This window comes from Humulus lupulus, chromosome 7, assembly GCF_963169125.1.
Source record: "Humulus lupulus chromosome 7, drHumLupu1.1, whole genome shotgun sequence".
NCBI classification, from domain to species: Eukaryota; Viridiplantae; Streptophyta; class Magnoliopsida; order Rosales; family Cannabaceae; genus Humulus; species Humulus lupulus.
In genome coordinates, this window is record NC_084799.1 from 210,195,506 (window position 1) to 210,210,741 (window position 15,236).

Here is a 15,236-nt window from a genome sequence, read left to right on the forward strand (position 1 = left end):
TTTTATACATATAACCCTAAGACATAGGGCTACAACTTTTGAGGCCATGACCCTCGCATATTCTTTAGTATTCACTATCAAAACATTGCTCGAGTCCATATTAGAGAAATCGAAGATTTCTGAAAGGGGTACCCCTTTGGTGAATTGGAGATTTCACTAATTTCTCCGAAATGTATTACCCTCGTGTCCAACTCGTTCGATATTTTTCCGCAAGAGATCTCATGGGTAAATGAATATATTGGAGTCGAAACGGAGCCTTAATTCAACATTTAAAAAAAAATTCCCCTTTTTGAGGGCAATTTTCACAAGTTTTTTCCTTATATTCGTACATCTCTCAGTATTTTGACTGTATCACCCTATACACACCTCGGATTTGGACGAAATTTTATAAATAGAACCGTAAGACATCGCGCTACAACTTTTGAGGCCATGACCCTCTCATATTATTTAGTATTCACTATCAAAACATTGCTCGAATCCATATTAGAGAAATCGAAGATTTCTGAAAGGGGTACCCCTTTGGTGAATTGGAGATTTCACTAATTTCTCCGAAATGTATTGCCCTCGTGTTCAACTCGTTCGATATTTTTCCGCAAGAGATCTCATGGGTAAATGAATATATTGGAGTCGAAACGGAGCCTTAATTCAACATTTAAAAAAAAATTCCCCTTTTTGAGGGCAATTTTCACAAGTTTTTTCCTTATATTCGTACATCTCTCAGTATTGTGACTGTACCACCCAATACACACCTCGGATTTGGACGAAATTTTATAAATAGAACCCTAAGACATCGCGCTACAACTTTTGAGGCCATGACCCTCTCATATTATTTAGTATTCACTATCAAAACATTGCTCGAATCCATATTAGAGAAATCGAAGATTTCTGAAAGGGGTACCCCTTTGGTGAATTGGAGATTTCACTAATTTCTCCGAAATGTATTACCCTCGTGTTCAACTCGTTCGATATTTTTCCGCAAGAGATCTCATGGGTAAATGAATATATTGGAGTCGAAACGGAGCCTTAATTCAACATTTAAAAAAAAATTCCCCTTTTTGAGGGCAATTTTCACAAGTTTTTTCCTTATATTCGTACATCTCTCAGTATTTTGACTGTATCACCCTATACACACCTCGGATTTGGACGAAATTTTATACATATAACCCTAAGACATAGGGCTACAACTTTTGAGGCCATGACCCTCGCATATTCTTTAGTATTCACTATCAAAACATTGCTCGAGTCCATATTAGAGAAATCGAAGATTTCTGAAAGGGGTACCCCTTTGGTGAATTGGAGATTTCACTAATTTCTCCGAAATGTATTACCCTCGTGTCCAACTCGTTCGATATTTTTCCGCAAGAGATCTCATGGGTAAATGAATATATTGGAGTCGAAACGGAGCCGTAATTCAACATTTAAAAAAAAATTCCCCTTTTTGAGGGCAATTTTCACAAGTTTTTTCCTTATATTCGTACATCTCTCAGTATTGTGACTGTATCACCCTATACACACCTCGGATTTGGACGAAATTTTATACATATAACCCTAAGACATAGGGCTACAACTTTTGAGGCCATGACCCTCGCATATTCTTTAGTATTCACTTTCAAAACATTGCTCGAATCCATATTAGAGAAATCGAAGATTTCTGAAAGGGGTACCCCTTTGGTGAATTGGAGATTTCACTAATTTCTCCGAAATGTATTACCCTCGTGTTCAACTCGTTCGATATTTTTCCGCAAGAGATCTCATGGGTAAATGAATATATTGGAGTCGAAACGGAGCCTTAATTCAACATTTAAAAAAAAATTCCCCTTTTTGAGGGCAATTTTCACAAGTTTTTTCCTTATATTCGTACATCTCTCAGTATTTTGACTGTATCACCCTATACACACCTCGGATTTGGACGAAATTTTATACATATAACCCTAAGACATAGGGCTACAACTTTTGAGGCCATGACCCTCGCATATTCTTTAGTATTCACTATCAAAACATTGCTCGAGTCCATATTAGAGAAATCGAAGATTTCTGAAAGGGGTACCCCTTTGGTGAATTGGAGATTTCACTAATTTCTCCGAAATGTATTACCCTCGTGTCCAACTCGTTCGATATTTTTCCGCAAGAGATCTCATGGGTAAATGAATATATTGGAGTCGAAACGGAGCCTTAATTCAACATTTAAAAAAAAATTCCCCTTTTTGAGGGCAATTTTCACAAGTTTTTTCCTTATATTCGTACATCTCTCAGTATTTTGACTGTATCACCCTATACACACCTCGGATTTGGACGAAATTTTATAAATAGAACCTTAAGACATCGCGCTACAACTTTTGAGGCCATGACCCTCTCATATTATTTAGTATTCACTATCAAAACATTGCTCGAATCCATATTAGAGAAATCGAAGATTTCTGAAAGGGGTACCCCTTTGGTGAATTGGAGATTTCACTAATTTCTCCGAAATGTATTGCCCTCGTGTTCAACTCGTTCGATATTTTTCCGCAAGAGATCTCATGGGTAAATGAATATATTGGAGTCGAAACGGAGCCTTAATTCAACATTTAAAAAAAAATTCCCCTTTTTGAGGGCAATTTTCACAAGTTTTTTCCTTATATTCGTACGTCTCTCAGTATTGTGACTGTACCACCCAATACACACCTCGGATTTGGACGAAATTTTATAAATAGAACCCTAAGACATCGCGCTACAACTTTTGAGGCCATGACCCTCTCATATTATTTAGTATTCACTATCAAAACATTGCTCGAATCCATATTAGAGAAATCGAAGATTTCTGAAAGGGGTACCCCTTTGGTGAATTGGAGATTTCACTAATTTCTCCGAAATGTATTACCCTCGTGTTCAACTCGTTCGATATTTTTCCGCAAGAGATCTCATGGGTAAATGAATATATTGGAGTCGAAACGGAGCCTTAATTCAACATTTAAAAAAAAATTCCCCTTTTTGAGGGCAATTTTCACAAGTTTTTTCCTTATATTCGTACATCTCTCAGTATTTTGACTGTATCACCCTATACACACCTCGGATTTGGACGAAATTTTATACATATAACCCTAAGACATAGGGCTACAACTTTTGAGGCCATGACCCTCGCATATTCTTTAGTATTCACTATCAAAACATTGCTCGAGTCCATATTAGAGAAATCGAAGATTTCTGAAAGGGGTACCCCTTTGGTGAATTGGAGATTTCACTAATTTCTCCGAAATGTATTACCCTCGTGTCCAACTCGTTCGATATTTTTCCGCAAGAGATCTCATGGGTAAATGAATATATTGGAGTCGAAACGGAGCCGTAATTCAACATTTAAAAAAAAATTCCCCTTTTTGAGGGCAATTTTCACAAGTTTTTTCCTTATATTCGTACATCTCTCAGTATTGTGACTGTATCACCCTATACACACCTCGGATTTGGACGAAATTTTATACATATAACCCTAAGACATAGGGCTACAACTTTTGAGGCCATGACCCTCGCATATTCTTTAGTATTCACTTTCAAAACATTGCTCGAATCCATATTAGAGAAATCGAAGATTTCTGAAAGGGGTACCCCTTTGGTGAATTGGAGATTTCACTAATTTCTCCGAAATGTATTACCCTCGTGTTCAACTCGTTCGATATTTTTCCGCAAGAGATCTCATGGGTAAATGAATATATTGGAGTCGAAACGGAGCCTTAATTCAACATTTAAAAAAAAATTCCCCTTTTTGAGGGCAATTTTCACAAGTTTTTTCCTTATATTCGTACATCTCTCAGTATTTTGACTGTATCACCCTATACACACCTCGGATTTGGACGAAATTTTATACATATAACCCTAAGACATAGGGCTACAACTTTTGAGGCCATGACCCTCGCATATTCTTTAGTATTCACTATCAAAACATTGCTCGAGTCCATATTAGAGAAATCGAAGATTTCTGAAAGGGGTACCCCTTTGGTGAATTGGAGATTTCACTAATTTCTCCGAAATGTATTACCCTCGTGTCCAACTCGTTCGATATTTTTCCGCAAGAGATCTCATGGGTAAATGAATATATTGGAGTCGAAACGGAGCCTTAATTCAACATTTAAAAAAAAATTCCCCTTTTTGAGGGCAATTTTCACAAGTTTTTTCCTTATATTCGTACATCTCTCAGTATTTTGACTGTATCACCCTATACACACCTCGGATTTGGACGAAATTTTATAAATAGAACCGTAAGACATCGCGCTACAACTTTTGAGGCCATGACCCTCTCATATTATTTAGTATTCACTATCAAAACATTGCTCGAATCCATATTAGAGAAATCGAAGATTTCTGAAAGGGGTACCCCTTTGGTGAATTGGAGATTTCACTAATTTCTCCGAAATGTATTGCCCTCGTGTTCAACTCGTTCGATATTTTTCCGCAAGAGATCTCATGGGTAAATGAATATATTGGAGTCGAAACGGAGCCTTAATTCAACATTTAAAAAAAAATTCCCCTTTTTGAGGGCAATTTTCACAAGTTTTTTCCTTATATTCGTACATCTCTCAGTATTGTGACTGTACCACCCAATACACACCTCGGATTTGGACGAAATTTTATAAATAGAACCCTAAGACATCGCGCTACAACTTTTGAGGCCATGACCCTCTCATATTATTTAGTATTCACTATCAAAACATTGCTCGAATCCATATTAGAGAAATCGAAGATTTCTGAAAGGGGTACCCCTTTGGTGAATTGGAGATTTCACTAATTTCTCCGAAATGTATTACCCTCGTGTTCAACTCGTTCGATATTTTTCCGCAAGAGATCTCATGGGTAAATGAATATATTGGAGTCGAAACGGAGCCTTAATTCAACATTTAAAAAAAAATTCCCCTTTTTGAGGGCAATTTTCACAAGTTTTTTCCTTATATTCGTACATCTCTCAGTATTTTGACTGTATCACCCTATACACACCTCGGATTTGGACGAAATTTTATACATATAACCCTAAGACATAGGGCTACAACTTTTGAGGCCATGACCCTCGCATATTCTTTAGTATTCACTATCAAAACATTGCTCGAGTCCATATTAGAGAAATCGAAGATTTCTGAAAGGGGTACCCCTTTGGTGAATTGGAGATTTCACTAATTTCTCCGAAATGTATTACCCTCGTGTCCAACTCGTTCGATATTTTTCCGCAAGAGATCTCATGGGTAAATGAATATATTGGAGTCGAAACGGAGCCGTAATTCAACATTTAAAAAAAAATTCCCCTTTTTGAGGGCAATTTTCACAAGTTTTTTCCTTATATTCGTACATCTCTCAGTATTGTGACTGTATCACCCTATACACACCTCGGATTTGGACGAAATTTTATACATATAACCCTAAGACATAGGGCTACAACTTTTGAGGCCATGACCCTCGCATATTCTTTAGTATTCACTTTCAAAACATTGCTCGAATCCATATTAGAGAAATCGAAGATTTCTGAAAGGGGTACCCCTTTGGTGAATTGGAGATTTCACTAATTTCTCCGAAATGTATTACCCTCGTGTTCAACTCGTTCGATATTTTTCCGCAAGAGATCTCATGGGTAAATGAATATATTGGAGTCGAAACGGAGCCTTAATTCAACATTTAAAAAAAAATTCCCCTTTTTGAGGGCAATTTTCACAAGTTTTTTCCTTATATTCGTACATCTCTCAGTATTTTGACTGTATCACCCTATACACACCTCGGATTTGGACGAAATTTTATACATATAACCCTAAGACATAGGGCTACAACTTTTGAGGCCATGACCCTCGCATATTCTTTAGTATTCACTATCAAAACATTGCTCGAGTCCATATTAGAGAAATCGAAGATTTCTGAAAGGGGTACCCCTTTGGTGAATTGGAGATTTCACTAATTTCTCCGAAATGTATTACCCTCGTGTCCAACTCGTTCGATATTTTTCCGCAAGAGATCTCATGGGTAAATGAATATATTGGAGTCGAAACGGAGCCTTAATTCAACATTTAAAAAAAAATTCCCCTTTTTGAGGGCAATTTTCACAAGTTTTTTCCTTATATTCGTACATCTCTCAGTATTTTGACTGTATCACCCTATACACACCTCGGATTTGGACGAAATTTTATAAATAGAACCGTAAGACATCGCGCTACAACTTTTGAGGCCATGACCCTCTCATATTATTTAGTATTCACTATCAAAACATTGCTCGAATCCATATTAGAGAAATCGAAGATTTCTGAAAGGGGTACCCCTTTGGTGAATTGGAGATTTCACTAATTTCTCCGAAATGTATTGCCCTCGTGTTCAACTCGTTCGATATTTTTCCGCAAGAGATCTCATGGGTAAATGAATATATTGGAGTCGAAACGGAGCCTTAATTCAACATTTAAAAAAAAATTCCCCTTTTTGAGGGCAATTTTCACAAGTTTTTTCCTTATATTCGTACGTCTCTCAGTATTGTGACTGTACCACCCAATACACACCTCGGATTTGGACGAAATTTTATAAATAGAACCCTAAGACATCGCGCTACAACTTTTGAGGCCATGACCCTCTCATATTATTTAGTATTCACTATCAAAACATTGCTCGAATCCATATTAGAGAAATCGAAGATTTCTGAAAGGGGTACCCCTTTGGTGAATTGGAGATTTCACTAATTTCTCCGAAATGTATTACCCTCGTGTTCAACTCGTTCGATATTTTTCCGCAAGAGATCTCATGGGTAAATGAATATATTGGAGTCGAAACGGAGCCTTAATTCAACATTTAAAAAAAAATTCCCCTTTTTGAGGGCAATTTTCACAAGTTTTTTCCTTATATTCGTACATCTCTCAGTATTGTGACTGTATCACCCTATACACACCTCGGATTTGGACGAAATTTTATACATATAACCCTAAGACATAGGGCTACAACTTTTGAGGCCATGACCCTCGCATATTCTTTAGTATTCACTTTCAAAACATTGCTCGAATCCATATTAGAGAAATCGAAGATTTCTGAAAGGGGTACCCCTTTGGTGAATTGGAGATTTCACTAATTTCTCCGAAATGTATTACCCTCGTGTTCAACTCGTTCGATATTTTTCCGCAAGAGATCTCATGGGTAAATGAATATATTGGAGTCGAAACGGAGCCTTAATTCAACATTTAAAAAAAAATTCCCCTTTTTGAGGGCAATTTTCACAAGTTTTTTCCTTATATTCGTACATCTCTCAGTATTGTGACTGTATCACCCTATACACACCTCGGATTTGGACGAAATTTTATACATATAACCCTAAGACATAGGGCTACAACTTTTGAGGCCATGACCCTCGCATATTCTTTAGTATTCACTTTCAAAACATTGCTCGAATCCATATTAGAGAAATCGAAGATTTCTGAAAGGGGTACCCCTTTGGTGAATTGGAGATTTCACTAATTTCTCCGAAATGTATTACCCTCGTGTTCAACTCGTTCGATATTTTTCCGCAAGAGATCTCATGGGTAAATGAATATATTGGAGTCGAAACGGAGCCTTAATTCAACATTTAAAAAAAAATTCCCCTTTTTGAGGGCAATTTTCACAAGTTTTTTCCTTATATTCGTACATCTCTCAGTATTTTGACTGTATCACCCTATACACACCTCGGATTTGGACGAAATTTTATAAATAGAACCGTAAGACATCGCGCTACAACTTTTGAGGCCATGACCCTCTCATATTATTTAGTATTCACTATCAAAACATTGCTCGAATCCATATTAGAGAAATGGAAGATTTCTGAAAGGGGTACCCCTTTGGTGAATTGGAGATTTCACTAATTTCTCCGAAATGTATTGCCCTCGTGTTCAACTCGTTCGATATTTTTCCGCAAGAGATCTCATGGGTAAATGAATATATTGGAGTCGAAACGGAGCCTTAATTCAACATTTAAAAAAAAATTCCCCTTTTTGAGGGCAATTTTCACAAGTTTTTTCCTTATATTAGTACATCTCTCAGTATTTTGACTGTATCACCCTATACACACCTTGGATTTGGACGAAATTTTATAAATAGAACCGTAAGACATAGGGCTACAACTTTTGAGGCCATGACCCTCTCATATTATTTAGTATTCACTATCAAAACATTGCTCGAATCCATATTAGAGAAATCGAAGATTTCTGAAAGGGGTACCCCTTTGGTGAATTGGAGATTTCACTAATTTCTCCGAAATGTATTACCCTCGTGTTCAACTCGTTCGATATTTTTCCGCAAGAGATCTCATGGGTAAATGAATATATTGGAGTCGAAACGGAGCCTTAATTCAACATTTAAAAAAAAATTCCCCTTTTTGAGGGCAATTTTCACAAGTTTTTTCCTTATATTCGTACATCTCTCAGTATTGTGACTGTACCACCCAATACACACCTCGGATTTGGACGAAATTTTATAAATAGAACCCTAAGACATCGCGCTACAACTTTTGAGGCCATGACCCTCTCATATTATTTAGTATTCACTATCAAAACATTGCTCGAATCCATATTAGAGAAATCGAAGATTTCTGAAAGGGGTACCCCTTTGGTGAATTGGAGATTTCACTAATTTCTCCGAAATGTATTACCCTCGTGTTCAACTCGTTCGATATTTTTCCGCAAGAGATCTCATGGGTAAATGAATATATTGGAGTCGAAACGGAGCCTTAATTCAACATTTAAAAAAAAATTCCCCTTTTTGAGGGCAATTTTCACAAGTTTTTTCCTTATATTCGTACATCTCTCAGTATTTTGACTGTATCACCCTATACACACCTCGGATTTGGACGAAATTTTATACATATAACCCTAAGACATAGGGCTACAACTTTTGAGGCCATGACCCTCGCATATTCTTTAGTATTCACTATCAAAACATTGCTCGAGTCCATATTAGAGAAATCGAAGATTTCTGAAAGGGGTACCCCTTTGGTGAATTGGAGATTTCACTAATTTCTCCGAAATGTATTACCCTCGTGTTCAACTCGTTCGATATTTTTCCGCAAGAGATCTCATGGGTAAATGAATATATTGGAGTCGAAACGGAGCCTTAATTCAACATTTAAAAAAAAATTCCCCTTTTTGAGGGCAATTTTCACAAGTTTTTTCCTTATATTCGTACATCTCTCAGTATTGTGACTGTATCACCCAATACACACCTCGGATTTGGACGAAATTTTATACATATAACCCTAAGACATCGCGCTACAACTTTTGAGGCCATGACCCTCGCATATTCTTTAGTATTCACTTTCAAAACATAGCTCGAATCCATATTAGAGAAATCGAAGATTTCTGAAAGGGGTACCCCTTTGGTGAATTGGAGATTTCACTAATTTCTCCGAAATGTATTGCCCTCGTGTTCAACTCGTTCGATATTTTTCCGCAAGAGATCTCATGGGTAAATGAATATATTGGAGTCGAAACGGAGCCTTAATTCAACATTTAAAAAAAAATTCCCCTTTTTGAGGGCAATTTTCACAAGTTTTTTCCTTATATTCGTACATCTCTCAGTATTTTGACTGTATCACCCTATACACACCTCGGATTTGGACGAAATTTTATACATATAACCCTAAGACATAGGGCTACAACTTTTGAGGCCATGACCCTCTCATATTATTTAGTATTCACTATCAAAACATTGCTCGAATCCATATTAGAGAAATCGAAGATTTCTGAAAGGGGTACCCCTTTGGTGAATTGGAGATTTCACTAATTTCTCCGAAATGTATTGCCCTCGTGTTCAACTCGTTCGATATTTTTCCGCAAGAGATCTCATGGGTAAATGAATATATTGGAGTCGAAACGGAGCCTTAATTCAACATTTAAAAAAAAATTCCCCTTTTTGAGGGCAATTTTCACAAGTTTTTTCCTTATATTCGTACATCTCTCAGTATTTTGACTGTATCACCCTATACACACCTCGGATTTGGACGAAATTTTATACATATAACCCTAAGACATAGGGCTACAACTTTTGAGGCCATGACCCTCGCATATTCTTTAGTATTCACTATCAAATCATTGCTCGAGTCCATATTAGAGAAATCGAAGATTTCTGAAAGGGGTACCCCTTTGGTGAATTGGAGATTTCACTAATTTCTCCGAAATGTATTACCCTCGTGTTCAACTCGTTCGATATTTTTCCGCAAGAGATCTCAAGGGTAAATGAATATATTGGAGTCGAAACGGAGCCTTAATTCAACATTTAAAAAAAAATTCCCCTTTTTGAGGGCAATTTTCACAAGTTTTTTCCTTATATTCGTACATCTCTCAGTATTTTGACTGTATCACCCTATACACACCTCGGATTTGGACGAAATTTTATAAATAGAACCGTAAGACATCGCGCTATAACTTTTGAGGCCATGACCCTCTCATATTATTTAGTATTCACTATCAAAACATTGCTCGAATCCATATTAGAGAAATCGAAGATTTCTGAAAGGGGTACCCCTTTGGTGAATTGGAGATTTCACTAATTTCTCCGAAATGTATTGCCCTCGTGTTCAACTCGTTCGATATTTTTCCGCAAGAGATCTCATGGGTAAATGAATATATTGGAGTCGAAACGGAGCCTTAATTCAACATTTAAAAAAAAATTCCCCTTTTTGAGGGCAATTTTCACAAGTTTTTTCCTTATATTCGTACATCTCTCAGTATTTTGACTGTATCACCCTATACACACCTCGGATTTGGACGAAATTTTATACATATAACCCTAAGACATAGGGCTACAACTTTTGAGGCCATGACCCTCGCATATTCTTTAGTATTCACTATCAAAACATTGCTCGAATCCATATTAGAGAAATCGAAGATTTCTGAAAGGGGTACCCCTTTGGTGAATTGGAGATTTCACTAATTTCTCCGAAATGTATTACCCTCGTGTTCAACTCGTTCGATATTTTTCCGCAAGAGATCTCAAGGGTAAATGAATATATTGGAGTCGAAACGGAGCCTTAATTCAACATTTAAAAAAAAATTCCCCTTTTTGAGGGCAATTTTCACAAGTTTTTTCCTTATATTCGTACATCTCTCAGTATTTTGACTGTATCACCCTATACACACCTCGGATTTGGACGAAATTTTATACATATAACCCTAAGACATAGGGCTACAACTTTTGAGGCCATGACCCTCGCATATTCTTTAGTATTCACTATCAAAACATTGCTCGAATCCATATTAGAGAAATCGAAGATTTCTGAAAGGGGTACCCCTTTGGTGAATTGGAGATTTCACTAATTTCTCCGAAATGTATTACCCTCGTGTTCAACTCGTTCGATATTTTTCCGCAAGAGATCTCAAGGGTAAATGAATATATTGGAGTCGAAACGGAGCCTTAATTCAACATTTAAAAAAAAATTCCCCTTTTTGAGGGCAATTTTCACAAGTTTTTTCCTTATATTCGTACATCTCTCAGTATTTTGACTGTATCACCCTATACACACCTCGGATTTGGACGAAATTTTATAAATAGAACCGTAAGACATCGCGCTACAACTTTTGAGGCCATGACCCTCTCATATTATTTAGTATTCACTATCAAAACATTGCTCGAATCCATATTAGAGAAATCGAAGATTTCTGAAAGGGGTACCCCTTTGGTGAATTGGAGATTTCACTAATTTCTCCGAAATGTATTGCCCTCGTGTTCAACTCGTTCGATATTTTTCCGCAAGAGATCTCATGGGTAAATGAATATATTGGAGTCGAAACGGAGCCTTAATTCAACATTTAAAAAAAAATTCCCCTTTTTGAGGGCAATTTTCACAAGTTTTTTCCTTATATTCGTACATCTCTCAGTATTTTGACTGTATCACCCTATACACACCTCGGATTTGGACGAAATTTTATACATATAACCCTAAGACATAGGGCTACAACTTTTGAGGCCATGACCCTCGCATATTCTTTAGTATTCACTATCAAATCATTGCTCGAGTCCATATTAGAGAAATCGAAGATTTCTGAAAGGGGTACCCCTTTGGTGAATTGGAGATTTCACTAATTTCTCCGAAATGTATTACCCTCGTGTTCAACTCGTTCGATATTTTTCCGCAAGAGATCTCAAGGGTAAATGAATATATTGGAGTCGAAACGGAGCCTTAATTCAACATTTAAAAAAAAATTCCCCTTTTTGAGGGCAATTTTCACAAGTTTTTTCCTTATATTCGTACATCTCTCAGTATTTTGACTGTATCACCCTATACACACCTCGGATTTGGACGAAATTTTATAAATAGAACCGTAAGACATCGCGCTATAACTTTTGAGGCCATGACCCTCTCATATTATTTAGTATTCACTATCAAAACATTGCTCGAATCCATATTAGAGAAATCGAAGATTTCTGAAAGGGGTACCCCTTTGGTGAATTGGAGATTTCACTAATTTCTCCGAAATGTATTGCCCTCGTGTTCAACTCGTTCGATATTTTTCCGCAAGAGATCTCATGGGTAAATGAATATATTGGAGTCGAAACGGAGCCTTAATTCAACATTTAAAAAAAAATTCCCCTTTTTGAGGGCAATTTTCACAAGTTTTTTCCTTATATTCGTACATCTCTCAGTATTTTGACTGTATCACCCTATACACACCTCGGATTTGGACGAAATTTTATACATATAACCCTAAGACATAGGGCTACAACTTTTGAGGCCATGACCCTCGCATATTCTTTAGTATTCACTATCAAAACATTGCTCGAATCCATATTAGAGAAATCGAAGATTTCTGAAAGGGGTACCCCTTTGGTGAATTGGAGATTTCACTAATTTCTCCGAAATGTATTACCCTCGTGTTCAACTCGTTCGATATTTTTCCGCAAGAGATCTCAAGGGTAAATGAATATATTGGAGTCGAAACGGAGCCTTAATTCAACATTTAAAAAAAAATTCCCCTTTTTGAGGGCAATTTTCACAAGTTTTTTCCTTATATTCGTACATCTCTCAGTATTTTGACTGTATCACCCTATACACACCTCGGATTTGGACGAAATTTTATACATATAACCCTAAGACATAGGGCTACAACTTTTGAGGCCATGACCCTCGCATATTCTTTAGTATTCACTATCAAAACATTGCTCGAATCCATATTAGAGAAATCGAAGATTTCTGAAAGGGGTACCCCTTTGGTGAATTGGAGATTTCACTAATTTCTCCGAAATGTATTACCCTCGTGTTCAACTCGTTCGATATTTTTCCGCAAGAGATCTCAAGGGTAAATGAATATATTGGAGTCGAAACGGAGCCTTAATTCAACATTTAAAAAAAAATTCCCCTTTTTGAGGGCAATTTTCACAAGTTTTTTCCTTATATTCGTACATCTCTCAGTATTTTGACTGTATCACCCTATACACACCTCGGATTTGGACGAAATTTTATAAATAGAACCGTAAGACATCGCGCTACAACTTTTGAGGCCATGACCCTCTCATATTATTTAGTATTCACTATCAAAACATTGCTCGAATCCATATTAGAGAAATCGAAGATTTCTGAAAGGGGTACCCCTTTGGTGAATTGGAGATTTCACTAATTTCTCCGAAATGTATTGCCCTCGTGTTCAACTCGTTCGATATTTTTCCGCAAGAGATCTCATGGGTAAATGAATATATTGGAGTCGAAACGGAGCCTTAATTCAACATTTAAAAAAAAATTCCCCTTTTTGAGGGCAATTTTCACAAGTTTTTTCCTTATATTCGTACATCTCTCAGTATTTTGACTGTATCACCCTATACACACCTCGGATTTGGACGAAATTTTATACATATAACCCTAAGACATAGGGCTACAACTTTTGAGGCCATGACCCTCGCATATTCTTTAGTATTCACTATCAAATCATTGCTCGAGTCCATATTAGAGAAATCGAAGATTTCTGAAAGGGGTACCCCTTTGGTGAATTGGAGATTTCACTAATTTCTCCGAAATGTATTACCCTCGTGTTCAACTCGTTCGATATTTTTCCGCAAGAGATCTCAAGGGTAAATGAATATATTGGAGTCGAAACGGAGCCTTAATTCAACATTTAAAAAAAAATTCCCCTTTTTGAGGGCAATTTTCACAAGTTTTTTCCTTATATTCGTACATCTCTCAGTATTTTGACTGTATCACCCTATACACACCTCGGATTTGGACGAAATTTTATAAATAGAACCGTAAGACATCGCGCTATAACTTTTGAGGCCATGACCCTCTCATATTATTTAGTATTCACTATCAAAACATTGCTCGAATCCATATTAGAGAAATCGAAGATTTCTGAAAGGGGTACCCCTTTGGTGAATTGGAGATTTCACTAATTTCTCCGAAATGTATTGCCCTCGTGTTCAACTCGTTCGATATTTTTCCGCAAGAGATCTCATGGGTAAATGAATATATTGGAGTCGAAACGGAGCCTTAATTCAACATTTAAAAAAAAATTCCCCTTTTTGAGGGCAATTTTCACAAGTTTTTTCCTTATATTCGTACATCTCTCAGTATTTTGACTGTATCACCCTATACACACCTCGGATTTGGACGAAATTTTATACATATAACCCTAAGACATAGGGCTACAACTTTTGAGGCCATGACCCTCGCATATTCTTTAGTATTCACTATCAAAACATTGCTCGAATCCATATTAGAGAAATCGAAGATTTCTGAAAGGGGTACCCCTTTGGTGAATTGGAGATTTCACTAATTTCTCCGAAATGTATTACCCTCGTGTTCAACTCGTTCGATATTTTTCCGCAAGAGATCTCAAGGGTAAATGAATATATTGGAGTCGAAACGGAGCCTTAATTCAACATTTAAAAAAAAATTCCCCTTTTTGAGGGCAATTTTCACAAGTTTTTTCCTTATATTCGTACATCTCTCAGTATTTTGACTGTATCACCCTATACACACCTCGGATTTGGACGAAATTTTATAAATAGAACCGTAAGACATCGCGCTACAACTTTTGAGGCCATGACCCTCTCATATTATTTAGTATTCACTATCAAAACATTGCTCGAATCCATATTAGAGAAATCGAAGATTTCTGAAAGGGGTACCCCTTTGGTGAATTGGAGATTTCACTAATTTCTCCGAAATGTATTGCCCTCGTGTTCAACTCGTTCGATATTTTTCCGCAAGAGATCTCATGGGTAAATGAATATATTGGAGTCGAAACGGAGCCTTAATTCAACATTTAAAAAAAAATTCCCCTTTTTGAGGGCAA